At 40.8% G+C, this 19,941-nt stretch overlaps 1 protein-coding gene and 1 long non-coding RNA gene across 4 annotated transcripts in view; one reads left to right on the top strand and one right to left on the bottom strand.

Annotated features, from left to right (window-relative positions):
• sema5ba (sema domain, seven thrombospondin repeats (type 1 and type 1-like), transmembrane domain (TM) and short cytoplasmic domain, (semaphorin) 5Ba) overlaps positions 1-19,941 on the bottom strand; it is a 945,671-nt gene that overhangs the window by 869,870 nt on the left and 55,860 nt on the right. The window lies entirely within an intron of this gene.
• LOC117524125 lies at positions 1,120-18,965 on the top strand. Its single transcript, XR_004564721.1, has 3 exons — positions 1,120-1,132; positions 14,220-14,226; positions 18,851-18,965. It is a non-coding gene; the product is annotated as an uncharacterized LOC117524125 (long non-coding RNA).

The raw sequence follows: 19,941 nt of genomic DNA, 5'->3' as shown, positions 1-19,941 counted from the left end.
GAAGTCAACATATTTTTATTTCCTTTTTCTCAAACAAGAGCTATAAGTTACAGTAGTTAGCAACAAAAGTGTTATTTCCCTGTTTTATTTTTTTTATTTTTTATTTTTTTACAAAGAAAGAAATTTCTTACAAATACCTAAAGACAAAGTACTGTTCAGTTCAAATTCAAAACACAAAACAGTAATGTCAGAATGGTAAATGGACTGCATTTATTAAGTGCTTTTCCATCTATATCAGAGGCTCAAAGTGCTTTACAGTGATGCTTTGCATTCACACAGACACACTCACACACCGATGAATGATGATTGCATTTGAAAGTACTACAGAGCTCTTACGTCTCACGCATTTGGACTGAGACTCACACTTTCAAGTGGTCTTGTCAGGTCTCAAGTATTCGACATGAGACTCAACATGTTGTCATGCTCTCATGCTGATGCATGACAATCTCCAGCATTTCATCACAATGACCCGCAAGACAAGATTCAGCAGAAAATAACTCCTTGAGTGTATCTCAACTTGAGAGCTCTGGTACTACCCACTGTGTGGTGGCTGAGGTTTGGGTCAACACTTTGTCCAGCTTCCCTCAGTGTGAGCCCGTGGTTGATCACATGGTCCACCAAAGTTGCTCAAATTTCATCTGAAACATTTCTCCTCCTTGGTCTTCTTTGTCATTATCCTTGTCCAAGTATCTCTCTGTGTTTGTCTTCCTTGTCCTCTTTCTCTAGGTCTTATCACCTCCTTGTTTGCAGATTTGACAAAATGTCTTACCTGAGCTCTATTTGTAGTACCAAATGTCAGACTGATTGGTGGTGGGTTTTCTGTGTGTTTTCAGATATATGCATAAGTATTTCCAATTACCAGATGTGTTTTACAATTTTACTAAAAGTGTTTTCCCAATGATGACAAGGTATTTTATCTTTGAGTTCAGTGTCTACTGTAGGAAACTGTGTGTAATGTTCTGCAACAACTGTGTTGAAGAATTGCAAGCAAAGTGCAAAGCAGAAAATGTGTTTAAGGTATTGTCACGTTGTGTTTTAGCTGCTGTTACAAGAAGTTTGGAATTTGAAGTTTTAGTCTAAGCATTCACTTTTAGGGTGTAAGCAGTTGGCAAAAAGTGTAAATGAAGTCCATGTGCCGCTCCTTCTGAACAAAAGCATCAATGACTTGCTTGTGCAAGTTTACCTTATCTTTCTTCAGTTTTAAAAGTCTCTCTGTGTCATAAAGTTGTCCTTCATCAGTCCTGTTCTGACTGCATGTTTTGAGCCTTTTCTGGCTTTGAATGTGAGCGGTCGACCGTTCGTGTTTGATGAGACTTCTTTGTAAATTCTTTAGCCTCCAATATCCCATCTGAGGCTAGACATTGTCACAAGTTGAGAAAAGGAGGCAGAAAAAGGCAGTTCTTGCTGGACATCCACACGTGTGTCCCACTCCATTTGAAAAAAGCAGGTTTTCTGTTGTCTGAAGCAAACCTTTTAGCTCTGGCATTACATACACATACAGCTGTTGACAAATAACACTGTACATTATGTACATAAGCTAAACTATGGAATTTAAGTTTATATAACAAAAGTGTTTGACCATTTTAATGGCGACATACAGAGAGACAGTAATACAGTCTCAATGCACAGCATACCAGCAGTTAGCCCAGTGATTGCGCAATCTAAGGTGAGGCACAGCGGGCTGTTGCCTCACCGTATGTCTCTTCTCAGTATTTGAATGGCAAAAATGAAAATTCAGCAATTTTGAATAAAAATAATCTAAAACTGGTTAAATTAAAAGGAAAATAACTTTATTGTACCAATCACTGGATACATATAACTATTTAATTTATTTTTTCATTTGACATTTTTTTTTTCTTTCCATGATGGCAGGTGAAGCTGTGCCTCACCTGCCTCCCCGGACAGCACGTCACTGGAAATACTTATGCACACACCTGAAACCACTCACACAGAAAACTCACCACCAATTAGTCTGACCTTTGGCACTACAAATACAGCTCAGGTAAGACATTTATTCAAATCTGCAATCATGGAGGCGATAAGACCCAAAGAAAGAGACAGAGGACAAGGAAGACAAAGACAGATACGTGGACAAGGACAAAGAAGAACAAGAAGGAGAAATGTTTCAGATGAAATGTGAGCAACTTTGGTGGACCATGTGATCAACCATGGCCTCACACTGAGGGAAGCTGGACAAAGGGTCCATCCAAACCTCAGCCACCACACAGTTGATAGTACTGTCCAGTGTAATATCATTCTGATGCTACTGTACCATGTATGTAAACTACAGTACTATAAACTATTGTTTTCATTGTTTTGTTTTGTGTTTTGAATTTGAACTATATATACAGTACTCTATCTTTCTTTAGATTATTTATAAGAAATTTATATTTCTTTGTAAAAAAAAAAAAAAAAGCAGGGAAGACACAGAGACACACACAGACACAGAGACATGTAAACACACACACAGTAACACACACAAACACAAACAGGTGTGCACACAGAGAAACACACATATGGACACAAACACACAGACATGGACACAAATACACACGTATGGACATAAACACACACAACACTAACAAACACACACACATACAGACATGGACACAAATACACACAGACACCAACAAACAAACAAACACGTATGGACATGAACACACACAAACACACACACATGCAGACATGGACACAAATACACACAGACACCCACAAACACACCCGCATGGACATAAACACACACAAACACAAACAAACACACAGAGAGGCAGACATGGACACAAATACACACACATGTATGGACATAAACACACAAACAAAGACACACACACAGACATGGACACAAATACTCATAGACACAAACAAACACACACGTATGAACATAAACACACAAACACACACGCGCAGACATGGACACAAATACTCATAGACACAAACAAACACACATGTATGGAGATAAACACACACAAACAAACACACACACGCACAGACATGGACACAAATACTCATAGATACAAACAAATACACATGTATGGACATAAACACACACAAACAAACACACACACGCACAGACATGGACACAAATACTCATAGATACAAACAAACACACATGTATGGACATAAACACACACAAACACACACACGCACAGACATGGACACAAATACTCATAGACACAAATAAAAGCACACACAGAAATGCAAATTGACGAGTGACTTTTAAAACAGATTGCTGAAGAATGGGCCCTGCTGGTGATGAGTGTGAGCTGAAAAAGCAGAATAAATTACACAAGACATGTTATTATTGATTCTGTGTGTTGTGCTTGTGGGACACAAACCTTCAGCATTTGTATTTGGTAAGTGATGTGTGTGTTTCCAACAGGCAGGGATTGCATCAGGGCATTTCACAAGACATTTACAAGGAACAGGGAAGAAATCAAAGAGGAAATGTGTGCAACAAGAAACTCATTTACACAAAATGTCTGATTTGGTTGGAGCTCTATTGAGTTTGGTAATGTGTCTGTCAAGTGATGACACGCATACATATCCACCGTAATACAGCTACAGTGTGCAATATGTCAGACTATTTCTAATGCTCACTGAACAAACATTATATGTTGCAGTGATGCCTGAGACTGCATTAACACAGTCTCCACTGAGCACAAAACCTGTGGAGGAGATATTCTGAGTGGCTATGCTTTAGTCTGACTTTATACTGTCCTGGCCATATGTTTGCATACACTGTGTCACCTGCTGAACTAATTTCAGCATTTCAACATTTTTATTCAAAGCTCAAACACACCCATATACAGTGCATGTGCAAAGTATTCACAACGCTGCACTTTTTCCACATTTTTGTTATGTTACAGCCTTATTCCAAAATGACTGAAATTCATTTTTCCCTCAGAATTCTACACACAATACCCCATGACAATGTGAAAAAGTTTTTTTTTTATTTTTGCAAATTTATGAAAAAAAAAAGATATCACATGTATATAAGTATTCACAGACTGCCATGAAGCTCAAATTTCAAATCAGGTGAATCCTGTTTCCAATAATCATCCTTGAGATGTTTCTACAGCTTAATTGGAGTCCACCTGGGGTAAATTCAGTTGATTGGACATTATTTGGAAAGGCACACATCCGTCTACATATAAGTTCCCACAGTTGACAGTGCATATCAGAGCACAAACCAAGTATGAATAGGGATGGGTACTGATAAGATTTTGTTGATATCAATACCATTATCGATTCCATTTATCAATCTGATGTTTTATGATTCCCTTATCAATACCGCCTGTGAATTTTCAGTGTACTAAAAGTAGGCTTTACAGGTTTTCTATGTTAACAGCATTTTATTGAGTCTTAAAGTAAATAAATATGAAATTGGTAACTGGATCCTTGATCTCTGGACATAAATAGAAGTTGTAGTGGTCAGTTCTAGTTTGTTGTCTGTTATTAATTCCAACTGGAATCTATCTTTCCAATATTTGGAGCCACGTAGTCAGTCCCACAAAAGAGATGATATTATTATTATTATTATTATTATTATTATTATTTATTTTACCTGAGGGACAGTAACTTCAGTTTACGAACCGGCGAAGTAGGTTCAGCTCACGCTAGCCAGAGAACCATCACATGCGCTGTCCCACGAAACAAAATGAAAAAATACTCTGATGTGGAGGATGATTCTCATTTCTTGCCCATAACAAGACAAGAGCCCCAGTTAGTGACTTTAATCAGCACAAAAGTGACTCACAATTGACATCTTTAAATGACTTTGAGGTTAATGAAGAAATTACAGACATGTTGCTTCTGAGAAGCAGCAAAGCAGCACTGCGACCCACTGCTTCAAACAACATAGAGAAATGATCATTTTCCCGATACACACCCTCAAAAGCAACGGCCGCTCTGGCGTAATGTGAATGTGTGGCGTAATTGAATCTGTAAGGGCATTGTTAAGCAAAAAGGTTATTGATGTCAGCGGATCAAATCATTTCTTATTGATTCTTAACAGGAACCGGTTTCCAATACTCATCCCTAAGCATGAACTCAAAGAATTGTCTGTAGACCTCCGAGACAGGATTGTCTTGTGGCACAAATCTGAGGAAGAGTACAGAAATATGAGCACAGCAGCCTCCATCATCCATAAATGGAAAAACTTTGGATCCACCAGGAATCTTCCTAGAGCTGGCTGCCCATCTAAACTGAGTGATTGGGGAGAAGGGCCTTAGTCAGGGAGAACCTGATGGTCATTCTGTTAGAGCTTCAGCATTCCTCTGTGGAGAGAGGAGAACCTTCCAGAAAGACAACCATACACAGTAAAATCACTCGTGTTAAATTAACACTGACAGTGAACATATGGTCCCACTCTGACTAGAGTAGGGCCATATGTACACTGGCAATATTAATTCAACACTGTCAGTGTTAATTTTACACTGGTGATTTTACTGTGTAACTACAGCAAAACAACAATCAGGCCTGTATGGTAGAGTGGACAGACAGAAGCCACTTCTTAGTAAAAGGCATACAGCATTTGCCAAAAGGCACCTGAAGGACTCGGGCCATGAGAGACAAAATTCTCTTATCACCTAGCCAATACCATTCCTACAGTGAAGCATGGTGGTGGCAGCATCATGCTGTGGGGATGTTTTTCAGTGGCAGGAACTGAGAAACTAGCCCAGATGGAGCAAAAGATAAATGCAGCAATGTACAGAGACATCCTGGATGAAAACCTGCTCCAGAGTGGTCTTAACCTCAGACTGTGGTGACGGGTCATCTTTCAGCAGGACAATGACACCAAGCACACAGTCAAGATATCAAATGTGTGGCTTCAGGACAACTCTGTGAATGGCCTTGAGTGGCCCAGCCAGAGTCCAGACCTAAATCCCACTGAACATCTCTGGAGAGATGTACATTTCTCAGATTTCTCAGTTTTTTATTTTTAATAAATTTGCAAAAATTAAAAAAAAGAAACCTTTTTCATAAAATTATGGGGTGTTGTGAGTAGAATTTTGAGGAAAAATGAATTTACCCCATCTTGGCATAGGACTGTAGCATAAGAAAATGTGGAAAAACTGAAGGGCTGTGAATACTTGGATGCACTGTAAACAGTCTATACAATGGGAAAACATGGTGAAACTCAGGCACCACGCTCAAACCGCCGCCTATACTAGTTTCCAATTCCACCAATTTTTTTACACTGGAAAAAATTTCAAGGTCAAGGTCCTGGTAGAAGTGACTTTTCACAAGCTAAATGTCTAAATTATAATACAAAATATAGATTCAAAGGGCTTTTCAATCAAATATCCGCTAAATCCGCAATACACATAAGATGCAGATCTAACTTTGTCAGGCCAATAGTGAGAGCCAGTCTGCACCTCACGTTCAAATATGAGAGTAATTGGGGCATGTTTAAGATATAATGTAAAATATACATTAAATGGGGTTTTCAATGTTAAATTTAAATGGCTACAAATCTGTAATCTGGATTAGATCCAGAGCAGCCTTTGTCAGTCGATAAAGGATACTATCCTTTCTTTCAAATATGAAAGAAATTTATGAAGAAGTTATGAATTTTGGAAAAAAATTGTTCAATGTTAAAGAAAGGGATTGTTCAAATTTTCCAACAACAAGCAAAAGTCCCTTTCACATTGGCATATTCGTAGAGCTGCGTATTGCAGCATTGTGTTTCATTTAAATATGTCCAAAATGCGCGTGTACTCAGCCTTTTTCAGTGTTCGCTTCATACTTGCAGCTGCGTGTGTTTGCTTTTTAATGTGTGCACACAGTCACATGTACCTTGCCGCTACTGAACCAGTGCACTCCTGTCGGCTGTGCAGAACACATCACTGCACTTGGAAAACAGTGGGCTGTGTCATGAGGTTTTACAGTTATGTAGCCAAAGCTGATATTTCCTGTATTTCCTGCCTCTGTGGAAGTGCGCTCTGTTCTCTGCTGCAGGTGTGGTGCGGCTCAAAAACAGAGTCATTTAACATTATTATTATTATTATTATTATTATTATTTGTCTTGGTGGGTCATTTTCATTGTGTCTAGATGCTGCTGAGTCTGGCTGTGGTAAAGGCTGCCGTGAATGAAGCGCTGTGACTCGTTAAACTTTTAAACCTCCGGTTGCTCCGATCAGGAAAATATGATCACGAAATATACATTAATCTATTGGTTTGTGATATTGTGACGAAAAGTGCTTCATTTTCATCACGGCAGCACAAATTCATTCTAATTCATTCCGTGATGGCTGCACAAAATTAAAAGTGAAGCGGGGGGGGGGGGGGGGGGTTGGGGTGGTTATGCTTAGGGTGGGGGGAAAGAGTAGGATTAGATTATGGTTAAGGTTAGGGTCGGGGGTAGGAGTAGGGTTAGGAATAGTGAGTTAAAAAAAAAACCCGTCACAAAAATTTGACTCATTTCGTCACGGGAGCACGAAAAAAAAAAACGTGCGACTGGGCTGATGACACAGACTGACTTTAACTTCTTGTTTGGTAGTTTTTGTTATGTGTCGACGCGGGTTGAGGAGCGGACCTGCGTCTGACTGAACCCAGCGCTAAAATAAACCAGAAAGCGGTTCCAATAACAAAACTATTTATTTTCCCCCTTTTGTGCAATACTCGGTGTACAAACATAAAACGCGTCTGTCTGGCGGAGTGAAGGACGGCGCGCTCTCCAGCGCCCAAAGGGATCCAAGCCCGGCGCCTCTGGACCCACGTTCACCGCCAAACACCCCCCAGGTGGACACGACAAACTGACTCTGTGAAGGATAGAAAAGGTGAGGTAAGTCAGCAGCTACAACTAATATCCTTCAAAGGCACACACTATCAGCAACACATTCAGGTCTGAATTTAAGCTTTATGTAAATGAGCAGCTTCTCACAACAGGTGGAGGATCATCTGTCCGCACGCCACGGCCCTGAGAAGCAAGCTGCACAACTCTCGTCAATATTCACATATACTGTGTAACAAAATACCAAATTACTGTTAACAATTATTCAGACAATCAAATCACCTCTGATGTGTGCTGACAGCATGTGTCCCTCACCCATCCTCCTTCACAGGCACGATGTGTCAAACCCAGGCGCGGTCCTCAGCGTCTCACAAATGAACATCACAAGGTCGAGTTCCCAGCAATTCTGCTTGAATCACACATGGCTTAAATGCAGAACGCCATCTCATTATCTGCTTCAGCTGAAAGTCTTTAAGGTTGCACGTGAGCATCATCCACAGGTGCTGCATATCACGTTGATGAGGGTGAAGGACTCTTCTGCCAGCACCCTCTCCACAGACAACATATCAGTTTGCATACCACCTGGAGAGCAAAGAAAAGAAAAGAACACCAAAATGTCCAGCCAAACCCCCCCAACACACAACAGTTTTAAGTTGTAGTGCAGCGGATAACTGAAAAAAATGCTTCAAATGGTGATGCAAGCACCAAATTTGGCACACATACTCCTTAGACATTACTCTTTTAAAAATGCCGGGTACCCATGTGAACTTTCAATAGGCGGCCAAGAAGGGGTCAATTGAAGTATTACACAGGGGTCAAAATTTAAAAATGCTCCAATCATATTGAAAGGTATTCCATATTATTTGTACAATTCCTAAGCTGAACTGCAGTTCACTGGTCCTCACCTGTAGGTGTTAGAAGCCAAAATTTCAGAGCTGAATATGCAGTAGTTTTTAATGGATATTTTGCAGACCCACTGACTAACTCACGGATTCACAGACTCCATTAATCGTATGCTTCCCCCATTATTGCACGGAAAATACTGAGCTGGAATTTTGCTGTCCTTCTCCTTCTACTTGCATAGACGTCATCTCTTTTGGCGGCTCTCTTTTCTCATTCTCCTCCACTTCATCTTGTTCTATTTGATGACAGCTTCGTTAAAATAAATAAACAAATAATTAAATAAATAATCAAGCCACTCTTAAAAATGAGCATCATACTGGTGAGATTTATATTACTCAAGTGAGTTTAAAGTGCACATCACTAGTAAATGAAATGTCAAATGAGCTGACCATTCTAAATAAATACAGAACAAGAGCAATCAGAGATTACTGACGTCTGCCAATCTGGATCCAGATCACCTCCAAAATTCAGTGCAGTCTTCCATGCCCTGATATCTATCTGTGGTGCAAATTTGGTGAGAATCCGTGAAGTTGTTTTGATGTAATCCTTCAAAGAATATACGTATAAAGTGAAATCTTGATCCAAAATTTGGATCACCTCCAAAATTCAGTGAAGTCTTCCATGCCCTGATATCTATCTGTAGCACAAATTTGATAATTCATAATTCATATACTACTTCATATGCGTCATGTACAGCTTCAATCTCTTTGTCGTTCTTCTTTGTAGGGCTGCAGCTATCGATTATTTTAGTAATCGAGTATTCTATTGATTATTCTGGCGATTAATCGAGTAATCGGATAAAAAGTACTTATGCGTTTTTAAACAACATCAATAGTCCAGAGCTCTCCGTAAGCAATGACACAATGCCACTGAGCCAAAGTGTTGGCATTTTGCTGAAATCAATCAATCAATCAATCAATTTTTTTTATATAGCGCCAAATCACAACAAACAGTTGCCCCAAGGCGCTTTATATTGTAAGGCAAGGCCATACAATAATGATGTAAAACCCCAACGGTCAAAACGACCCCCTGTGAGCAAGCACTTGGCTACAGTGGGAAGGAAAAACTCCCTTTTAACAGGAAGAAACCTCCAGCAGAACCAGGCTCAGGGAGGGGCAGTCTTCTGCTGGGACTGGTTGGGGCTGAGGGAGAGAACCAGGAAAATGGCGATGGGATGTGGCTTTCTGTTTTGTTTTCTCCTACTTGTAAAATGTAACAATTTTTTTTTTTATAAAGGTTGATGGACTGGGTCCCTGCGTGATTTTTTTTTAATCCCTCTTTCTGTGCAATTCAGCAGATGCATTTCAGCTGGAGGTTGAACATGCAGCCTCGCAGTCAGTTTTTTTTTTAATTATTATTATTTTATTTAAGTTACCGTGTTCGTGAAGTGTGTGTTGCCCAAAAAAGCAAAAATTAAAAAGTCAAACACTCAGTGTGAGTCTGAGGGAAACACAGAAGAAAGAGTGGACTTCTGCTGTTTGTCAGTGTAGCCGGGGACAGAGCTGTGACTCGTCCGGTCTGACAGCCCCTCACACCGGGCACAGAGACAGCAAGCAGCCGGCCGCCAGGTCAATAGTCCCTCCCCACGTAGAGCAGACCGTGTGTTTTTTAAAAATACACAAACACACTGCTTCACTTTAAATGCACAGTAAGTGATGATCAGCGTGGACCATCTTTCTCTTAAAAGCCTTTATTTTACTCTGTGTGTCACGTTGGAAAGCGGTAGCTATCGTTGCTAATTTGATTAGCTGTTATGCTCCAGTCTTCTTCTGTTTTTTTTTTTCCTGCGGACGTTGCAGCGCCACATGCAGTCCTGGCATATGTACTACAACGTTAAACGAAGCTTCGAGGCACAGAATTTGCCTCAAACATTTTTTGTAATCGAATTATTCGAGTTACTCGATTAATCATTTCAGCCCTACTCCTTTGCACACATTCTTTTTTATTGCACAATTTATTAGCACATTTTATTGTGAATTATTTAGTGTTTTGTGTGTGTATACATGTATACATGCTCGTACAGAGAGAGTACAGTTCAAACCGGAGTCAAATTCCTTGCATTCTTGTAGATACTTGGCAAATAAAGGCTATTCTGATTCTTATTCTGATTCTGTAAAGTAGTTTTGACGTAATCCTTCAAAGAATATATATAAAGTGAAATCTTCATCCAGAATCCAGATCCAATGTCGCAGACCGAACAGTCCCCCCTAAAAATCGGTCCGCCCTGCCTTCACTGTGCATGCTTCAAAGCTTCACCGAATATCGCCTCGTTTGTGCTTAAAACTGACTTTAGAATTATTTAAGTGGTTTGTCATCTTGTCATCTGATGGTTAATAATCCCATTAATCCATTTGATCACTTTGGGTGAAGAGACTCTTTCTCAGACGAGCTGCTGACTCTCCAAAATAACACAAACGCAGTGGAGGCAGGGCGGACCAATATTTAGGGGGGACCGCTCGGTCTGTGACACCGGATCACCTCCAAAGTTTAATGGAGTCTTCCATGGCCTAATATCTGTCATTTCATCAAAATCTGCCCAATAGTTTTGATGTAATCCTGCTAACAGACAGACAAATAAATAAATAAATAAAACTGATTATTTTATTACGTCCTTGGCAGACGTAATTATGAAAATATTGGTGTATTGCATTTTATTTTTGGTGCCAGATTCCCTGAGAAATTAAGTCATAGACATGGACAATTTAGGCTGATTTCAGCTGCTGCTGTTAAACCCTCAGAAACATGAACCTGTGAGGAATGTGGACTTTGATGACATCATGTTAGATAATGCCCCTAATTAAATTGGTTTAATGTGTGGTTTACAAGGATGTGGTTACACGACGAGTGATGTTTGTTAGTGAGGAGGAAACTGAGAGCTTTTTTTGTTTGAGTGGCTCTCAGACAGACTGCAGAAATGAAGCCGAGCACAACGTGAGGATGGTCTTCAAAACATGAATCTAACCTCGGAATTTATCCTTTCCCTTGGTGTGGCCTGGAGAACTCGAATGAAGTGTGTTTCTTCTCGTGTGGAACCAGATGTGTTTGTGGTTTGTGTCGCTGTGTCGCATTGCGCCATGCTAAGCAAAACTGCTATGTATGGGACGCCGGCGAGGATGCAGCATCTGTGATCACGGAGTGGGACAGAATGTGACGATGAGTGACTGCTGTTAACAGAACAGCACAGCGGTGGCTTAGTGGTTAGCCCTGTTGCCTCACAGCAAGAAGGTCAAGGGTTCGATTCCCACCTGTGGCCTTTCTGTGTAGAGTTTGCATGTTCTTCCCGTGTTTCCTCTGGTTTCCTCCCACATTTAAAGACATGCAGGTTAGGTGAATTGGAAACTTTGTAATTGTCAAGGTCTCCCTTGTAAAAGAGGTCTCGACCTCAATTGGACAAACCTGGTTAAATAAAGATTTTTTTTAAAAACTTATGTGATGTGGAACAACTTCAACAGTATGTGTTTTTGACTAAGATGAGCTAAAGTGATAGCTAAGTTAATCTAAGATACCAGGAGCTGGCGAATGTGGTGGAGGGACGCTGTTTTTCTGTGGGCAAATGACAGCGTCACACAGTGGAACAATAATTCTACATTGCTCTGTGTGCGAACACAGCAGGAGTGAAATCAGAGACACCACTTTCACGGAGTGTAATTGTAACCCAGCCCCGTGCACTGTCAATGGCGCCTCTCTGCACCCGAAGACTCTGCGTTGTATTTTGGTTTTGTTGTGCGGGTGTAATGCAAAGGGACGAGCCAGACACACGGTGGCACTTAATCGAGGCTTTGACCACGCCGTTTAATTTTACAATTGTACTGAGATGAGTTCGCTGATAACTCAGTCCTTTCAAGTAACAAAAAACATTATTTAAAACAAACAACTGCATTTGATTGCTGTTTTTCCACCAACTCATTAATAACTAAAACTGGGAAGCTAACGTGCATACAACTAAAACTGGCCACCCTCACAGGCGACATAAGCATCAATATATATATATATAATTAACTACGGTTATGCATCCCCAAAGTTCATCTTCTTTTCCACACACAAACCTTTCATACAGGATGACGTTGCAACTATTTTTAGTCCAAATATTCAACATTACCAGAGAGAGCAATCCACAGTGTACTTACCTTTCAAGTAACAAAAAACATTAAAAGAAACTGGCGCGAAGCCAACTACCTTCAAGTACTCATATGGTGGCCTGTAAGGACAAATGGCCACAACCACCAATCCCCCTGAAGGCACGATTAATACAACAGTGCCGTCTATTGACAAGCAACTGCCCTACATAATCATTATTCAGTCTCATTGAGACATATGCTATATGTTTGTTTGTTTGTTTGTTTGTTTCCTTTTTCTCTGAATAGACTGCGGGTCAAAAAGAGGCAGAGACAGACATACTGTATGTTGATTGCAAAATATAAGTTTGACTCAAAAGCAAAATTTAAGCTATATTAAAACCATATTAAAGCTATATTACATTTGTAGACAAAAAGCAGCCCAGATTGACTGTGTGTCCTGCGGTAAATCACGAAGTGGACACAGGCGGAGTGTGGACACAGCTAATAGTCAACACCTGATGTTACGTCATGATTATGGATCAACATAGCTGCCAATCCATTGTGTATTTTTCAGAAGCAGTCTGGTGTTGTGAAAGTGTTGGAACACGGACCCACAACAGGGGGCGCAATGAACGGACAATGGAGAAAGTAAATAACAAGATTTACTACTGAACAAGCAAGAGTAATACAACAAACACAATTTAGGGTCGAATCCGCTGGTGTCGTGTGGGCAGGCTCGAAGGTAGGAGACGTCCGTCTCAGTCGAACCGGAACCACCCAGATCTCCTCTGCCACCGAACCCTGGAAATACTGGAACCGCCAAGTCCCGACTTCCCAGGTGGCCACTGCCTCCGCTCGTCGGATCCGGTACTGCTGGCAGGAGAGAGCAACAACACACAGGAGTGGATGAACACACCCAGTTACAGAGAGGGGAGAAGCCGCCTCCACCTCTTGACAAAGTTCAGCAGGAAGGTGAGTACTTATCCAAGGAATAAGGTTCTTAGTAGTCACCAGTCCTGAAAAACAGTTTTGACAGTCTTAAGTAATAATGCAAAGTATACCTGCAGAGAATACTACCTTGGTCTTAGGTGATATCTCGGCACTGAGGTGGAGACGCCGTCCTCCTGATATACCTCGGTGCTGAGTGGAAACAGCTGTGTTTGGTGATGGGTGACAGCTGTCACCCAGATTACTCCCATGATGCGGCAGCGCCCTCTGGTGCCTGGAGCCCGCACTCCAGGCAGGGCGCCCTCTGGTGGTGGTGGGCCAGCAGTACCTCCTCTTCAGCGGCCCACACAACATCTGGCTTATTTTACTTTTATCAGCTTTATCAGGGCCCGCACAATTTAACCCTCTGGGGCTGACGCTGTCATATACGATGGCTAAGACCAAGGTTTACTCAATTATAAATAACTTTTGAATGATATGAGATAGGAGCTTACTTTTTTTTTTTTTTTTTTTGCTGAAAAGTTAACTCCACTGACTTTCGAGCCAACCATTGGCCATCTTTGTACTCCTCATAGAAGCTGTGTGATGTCGTGCGCAATGTGAGTGTCCAATCAGAATTGGTTCACCGTCACATGGTTTTCCAAAATCCAATCGTAGGGCAGATTTACCTCACGTGAAAAGCCAAAGATCATTTTCAGGAGTGATATGTTACTAGTTGGCCCATTTGAATAGCCCCCTGGGTGCTCCAATGAGTACATACTAGTACATACTCAGTGCGCCCTGCGCCATTACGCACAGCAAAAGTGAAAGCAGAGGAGCAGACAAACAAAGAGTGTGTAACAATCAGGATTGCTCCACTAGTTTGCATGTGAATGTTACTGGATACCTCTGTTGCTTTCTCTGCGTAAAGCACTGTTTACCATATCAAAATAACAAAACGCATAGACCATTTTGTATATATTGTTCAAAATGTGCATTTGTGTTTACTGTTTGAACCTTTTTGTTGTACAGTCTTTCACACAAGACTTCAAATTGCCTTTATAAAGTGTCAAAACAGTTGTTTATTATAGTTTGCTGTGTGTTTTGAATAAATGTGTGGAAAATTATTTTTCACTTTATTTCTTCCTTGCCTATTTTTGATTGTAAACCTTTATTACACTTATAAAACACAACAAAAACATATATATTCTGAAAGCACAGGTTGTCCTGAAAAAAGAGACATAAAACTTGATTGTAGGATGCAGGGAGAGCTGTTAACGGCAATAATAAAACATTTATGCCAGGCGAGTAAATGGTCCAAAAAAATGCCCTCGGACCCCAGAGGGTTAAAGCTATATTACATTTGTAGACAAAAAGCAGCCCAGATTGACTGTGTGTCCTGCGGTAAATCATGAAGTGGACACAGGCGGAGTGTGGACACAGCTAATAGTCAACACCTGATGTTACGTCACGATTATGGATCAACATAGCTGCCAATCCATTGTGCATTTTTCAGAAGCAGTCTGGCTTATTTTACTTTTATCAGCTTTATCAGGGCCCGCACAAGTTAAAGACCTGGAAGTATTGATTTATTATCTGGTGTATACAGCAACTGTTTTAAAAGATAGTGTTGACTGAAGTGAGATATGCCCTTTAATGACTTACTTTTCTTCGTGTTTTGTGTGCTAAAACCACATTTGTGTGACATGGCAGTCTTTCCTGAATGTGCCTCATGCTTTCTTTTCAAAGCTGCTGTGTGTGAAACACCATCTGAGCCATTTAAAGTTGACATTTTGTTGATGCTAATGGTGACATCACTGGCACTGTTATGTGCCCTCGTCCATGGTTCTAGTGGGCGGCAGGGGGAGGGGGAGGTGCACTTCAGATCATGGAGGTTGATGTTTTAGCTTGTGGTCCATGTTTGCATGCCTTCGCGATCACGTCACTGAAGCCTTTAGAGGGGGAACTTTGCATAGAGTTGGACAGAGAGCACGCCGGGTGTGTTTCCAATTCAACTGATATGCAGCACGTTCAGACAATGATGGCAGCCACCCTGCATTCCACACTAGTGTAAACACTCACAGAATGTTATTGGACAACACTTTAAATGTCTTTATGTAGAGGTGTCATGGATCACAAAGGCCACACTTTGGATTTGATACAATTGGATACAGTTTTTTAAGCCATGGATGATCAGCAGCCTCATGTACAAAGTGTGCGTACACACAAAAAGACAGCGTACATCTGTCTACACGTCAACGTTCAGATGTATCAAAAGTTATATAACTGTGGAAATGTCCGGTGCATCACACAAAAATCCTGGCTGGAGTACGCACATTTCTATACCTATTGTTCCACTGCCGAGACGTAGCGGTGATGCTGGGAACCGCTAATAGTGTGAAAACATGAAGTCATCAGAGTGATGTGCACACCAGAGACACAATTATGAACAATTACCACACCCACGTGTTTGCAATTATATGGGTGAACATAAAAGCACCTTAAAAAACTGTTTACCTGGCCTTGTTTGGTGTCATTTTTTTTTTTTTTTTGGCACAACCTCACCTGTGTGACTTTACAGTCCTTCTTTCATTCTGACATACTGCATTAAAACAGTGACCCTAAATTCACCCCAAAACCTGACATTCAAATTAAAATAAAGTTGTTGTTTTTTTTTACTGTGAAAACCAGAATTATGTTTAACAAACCATTTTTTATAACTGAGAATGGAAATATAAATTGTAAATTTCAAAAATATATGTAAAAATGTAGCATAAACAAAGTTATATACAACAATTCACATTAAAATGCAGGAAATGCTTCAGGCATTTTTGTGGCTATTTACATGCAATAAGATGCCACACAAATTCTATTTATGCCATTCAGAAAAACAATTCCTGTTCAATGCACATCAGAAGCTCCAAAAATTTGTACAGATATTCCACCTCAATATCCATGTGAATTTTTCCCTAATTCCTTGTTTTTGTAGCATTTTTATTGGTGTTGGTACAGACTGTCCTGACTGCGTTTGTCAAAAAAAAAAAAAAAAACAGAAAAAGGTGTTTTGGACTTTGGGAGGAGAAAGTCTCTACCTGAACAGCTCAGTCTCACCTTTTTTTTTTTCGTCCTCCAGTCACGAGTCAAATTTTCGTGACAAGGTTTTTTTTTAAACTCACTATTACTAACCCTACTCCTACCCCCGACCCTAACCATAACCATAACCTAATCCTACTCCTTCCCCTCACCCTAACCATAACCACCCGAACCCCCCACTTCACTTTTAATTTCATGAAGCCATCACAGAATGAATTAGAATGAATTCATGCTGCCGTGATGAAAATGAGGCGCTTTTCATTACAGTATCACAAACCAATAGATTAATGTATATTTCGTGCTGCTGAATCACAACTTGCCGTGAGACCAGGTTGACCTGAACTAATGTGTTGTCTGCCCCTGGAGCCTGCTTCTGCTGGGACAGTGTGCATCTGCAGCAGCCTGCCCGTGTGCCAGAGAAGCTGGAAAGAGACAGTTTGATCCACTGTGCTGATCTGTGCGCACGTTGGTGAATCCACCTGCTCTCATGTCCGTCCAGACCAGAACAATAAAGTCCACTTCATCATCAGATCACACTGGGGTTCAGACTCTGATGATGCGCTCTGTACTTCAATCGTCTTCATGCAGTTCAAAAAAAAGAGAGACTTGATGCGCTGTTCCAAAATACCTGATTATTTCATACACACAAAATAAATAAAATAGCTATACCACACACGCTAAAACACTCCACCATACACTAAAACACACTCTAAGCAACTTTAAAACCTGATTGCTGTCTGCTTTTTCGCTCCACACGAAACCACGATTTTCTTCTCTCAGCAAGCAAATTATGTGAATTGGGGATCATTGTTTATTACGTAATATATTTTGCACCTGTGATAAATAAAAATTTGTGTATTTTTTTACTTATTTGCTGTCGTAGACAGAGAGAGATGGAAGAAAAGTCCTGATCGCAAAAACGCATGCACACACACGCACACAGGACAGCCACGTGGGGTCTTTGGGTTGTCATGAAACCCACATGGGGTTGGTAGTTGTGACTGGTTAGCTCATGAGTTTTCCACCAATGATAACACCCTTTTCTCCTGCCTTCTCGTATTTCTTTCCAGCCCTCTCTCTCCTCCATCAGAATGAGGAAATTAGTTATTTTTGCTGCGGGTGTCTGCAAACACGCAGCAAATATGAGCATATTGTCCAGGAAAAAACTCATGTAAAATAGTAATCATGATTCATGTTATTAACAAAATTTAAAAAGTGGTGTGCAGATTGAATTCCACACATTGAACATGGATTCAAACAGAGACTCAGAGTAGAGCAGATTGTGTGCTATGTCTACTTAATTAGGTCATGTGACTTTTGACACAGAGGCACGTAAGTTAACTCCAGAGGGTTAGGGTCCCTTCACACATAGTGCGAATTTGGTTGATTTGTGCAGAAAGTGCGCATGAAGCAGGAATTGTGTGCAAAACATGTAATTTCATAGCTGTCTCCAATGCCTCATACACCTGTTGCTACAACTATTTGCGCACACCAGTGCTGAAAGACAGAGTGTGCGCTGTGCAAACCCATCTAACCCTCTTGTGTGGATTCATATCAATCACAGATGGACATGAATCTACATAAAGCTCCTGATTTTTAAAAATGACCTTGGAAAATCCTTAAATTTGTGGCTGGAAATGTAGCACTTTAAAGCAAGTCCCTCTGTTTTTTTTTTGTTTGTTTTTTTTTTGCTGCAGGTGTCTCATGCCGGTGTCATGCTCTGAACACACGGAAGTGCTGTGATGATTTAAACTTTGCTCGCCATTGTTGTGGTGTGATGATCAGATGACCTGATTGATCGATCAGGGTGCTCACACCTGATTAATGCAATGTTTAAACATTTAAAGTGTTGTGGCGGTAGGTGATCACCACACCAACAGATCACACAGCACTTCCTTCAGATCAGACCTGATCGTGGTCGACTGGCGCTTTAAAAGTTTAATTCATCACAGCGTTTCATAATTCAGGTCTGTGATGACCTGATTAGGAAGCAGCCTGTGCTTTAAAGAGTGCAGCCCTCCATTCATCACAGCCTGTACACTCATCAGCATTCTGTACACAATGAAAATGGTCCACCAAGATAAAAAAAATAAAATAATGTTTTATTACTCTGTTTCTGATGAGCACCACACAGTGCAGTACCGACCAGAACCACTGGGTGTAAATTGATCTGTCTGCAGACGCTGGATAATCATCAAGGTGTGACAGCTGCATTAATTTATTAAACGTACGACAGCATGCACCAGAGTTTTTAAAATGGCCTGCATACGTAGGTTAAATCATCAAGGTGTGACAGGGCCATAAAGCTATAATGTTGAAAATCTCATAGATCTCCCTGGGGTCAGAAGTGACAGAGCACAAGTCGTTGGCACACGGATCAACCAATCCTTGCAAAATTCTATAAGCACATGCAGGACAAACAGAATGACAAATTCATGGTAGGAAACCTTCCTTCCATTTGAATTGGAGGAATGGTACACAAACATATCTGCAATATGTTGCAACATGCAATAACATGTCCACAAATCTGTGCAATATGTCCACAAATCACATGCAATAACAACTCGTTTACAAATCCAGGCACTAATGTTACCTTATCAATCAATCAATCAATTTTTTTTTATATAGCGCCAAATCACAACAAACAGTTGCCCCAAGGCGCTTTATATTGTAAGGCAAGGCCATACAATAATTATGTAAAACCCCAATGGTCAAAACGACCCCCTGTGAGCAAGCACTTGGCTACAGTGGGAAGGAAAAACTCCCTTTTAACAGGAAGAAACCTCCAGCAGAACCAGGCTCAGGGAGGGGCAGTCTTCTGCTGGGACTGGTTGGGGCTGAGGGAGAGAACCAGGAAAAAGACATGCTGTGGAGGGGAGCAGAGATCGATCACTAATGATTAAATGCAGAGTGGTGCATACAGAGCAAAAAGAGAAAGAAACAGTGCATCATGGGAACCCCCCAGCAGTCTACGTCTATAGCAGCATAACTAAGGGATGGTTCAGGGTCACCTGATCCAGCCCTAACTATAAGCTTTAGCAAAAAGGAAAGTTTTAAGCCTAATCTTAAAAGTAGAGAGGGTGTCTGTCTCCCTGATCTGAATTGGGAGCTGGTTCCACAGGAGAGGAGCCTGAAAGCTGAAGGCTCTGCCTCCCATTCTACTCTTACAAACCCTAGGAACTACAAGTAAGCCTGCAGTCTGAGAGCGAAGCGCTCTATTGGGGT

The sequence above is a fragment of the Thalassophryne amazonica genome, chromosome 14, assembly GCF_902500255.1.
Source record: "Thalassophryne amazonica chromosome 14, fThaAma1.1, whole genome shotgun sequence".
In the NCBI taxonomy this organism is placed as follows: domain Eukaryota; kingdom Metazoa; phylum Chordata; class Actinopteri; order Batrachoidiformes; family Batrachoididae; genus Thalassophryne; species Thalassophryne amazonica.
Note: the sequence above shows the minus strand (reverse complement) of the source record. Positions and strands in the feature narration are given on the sequence as shown.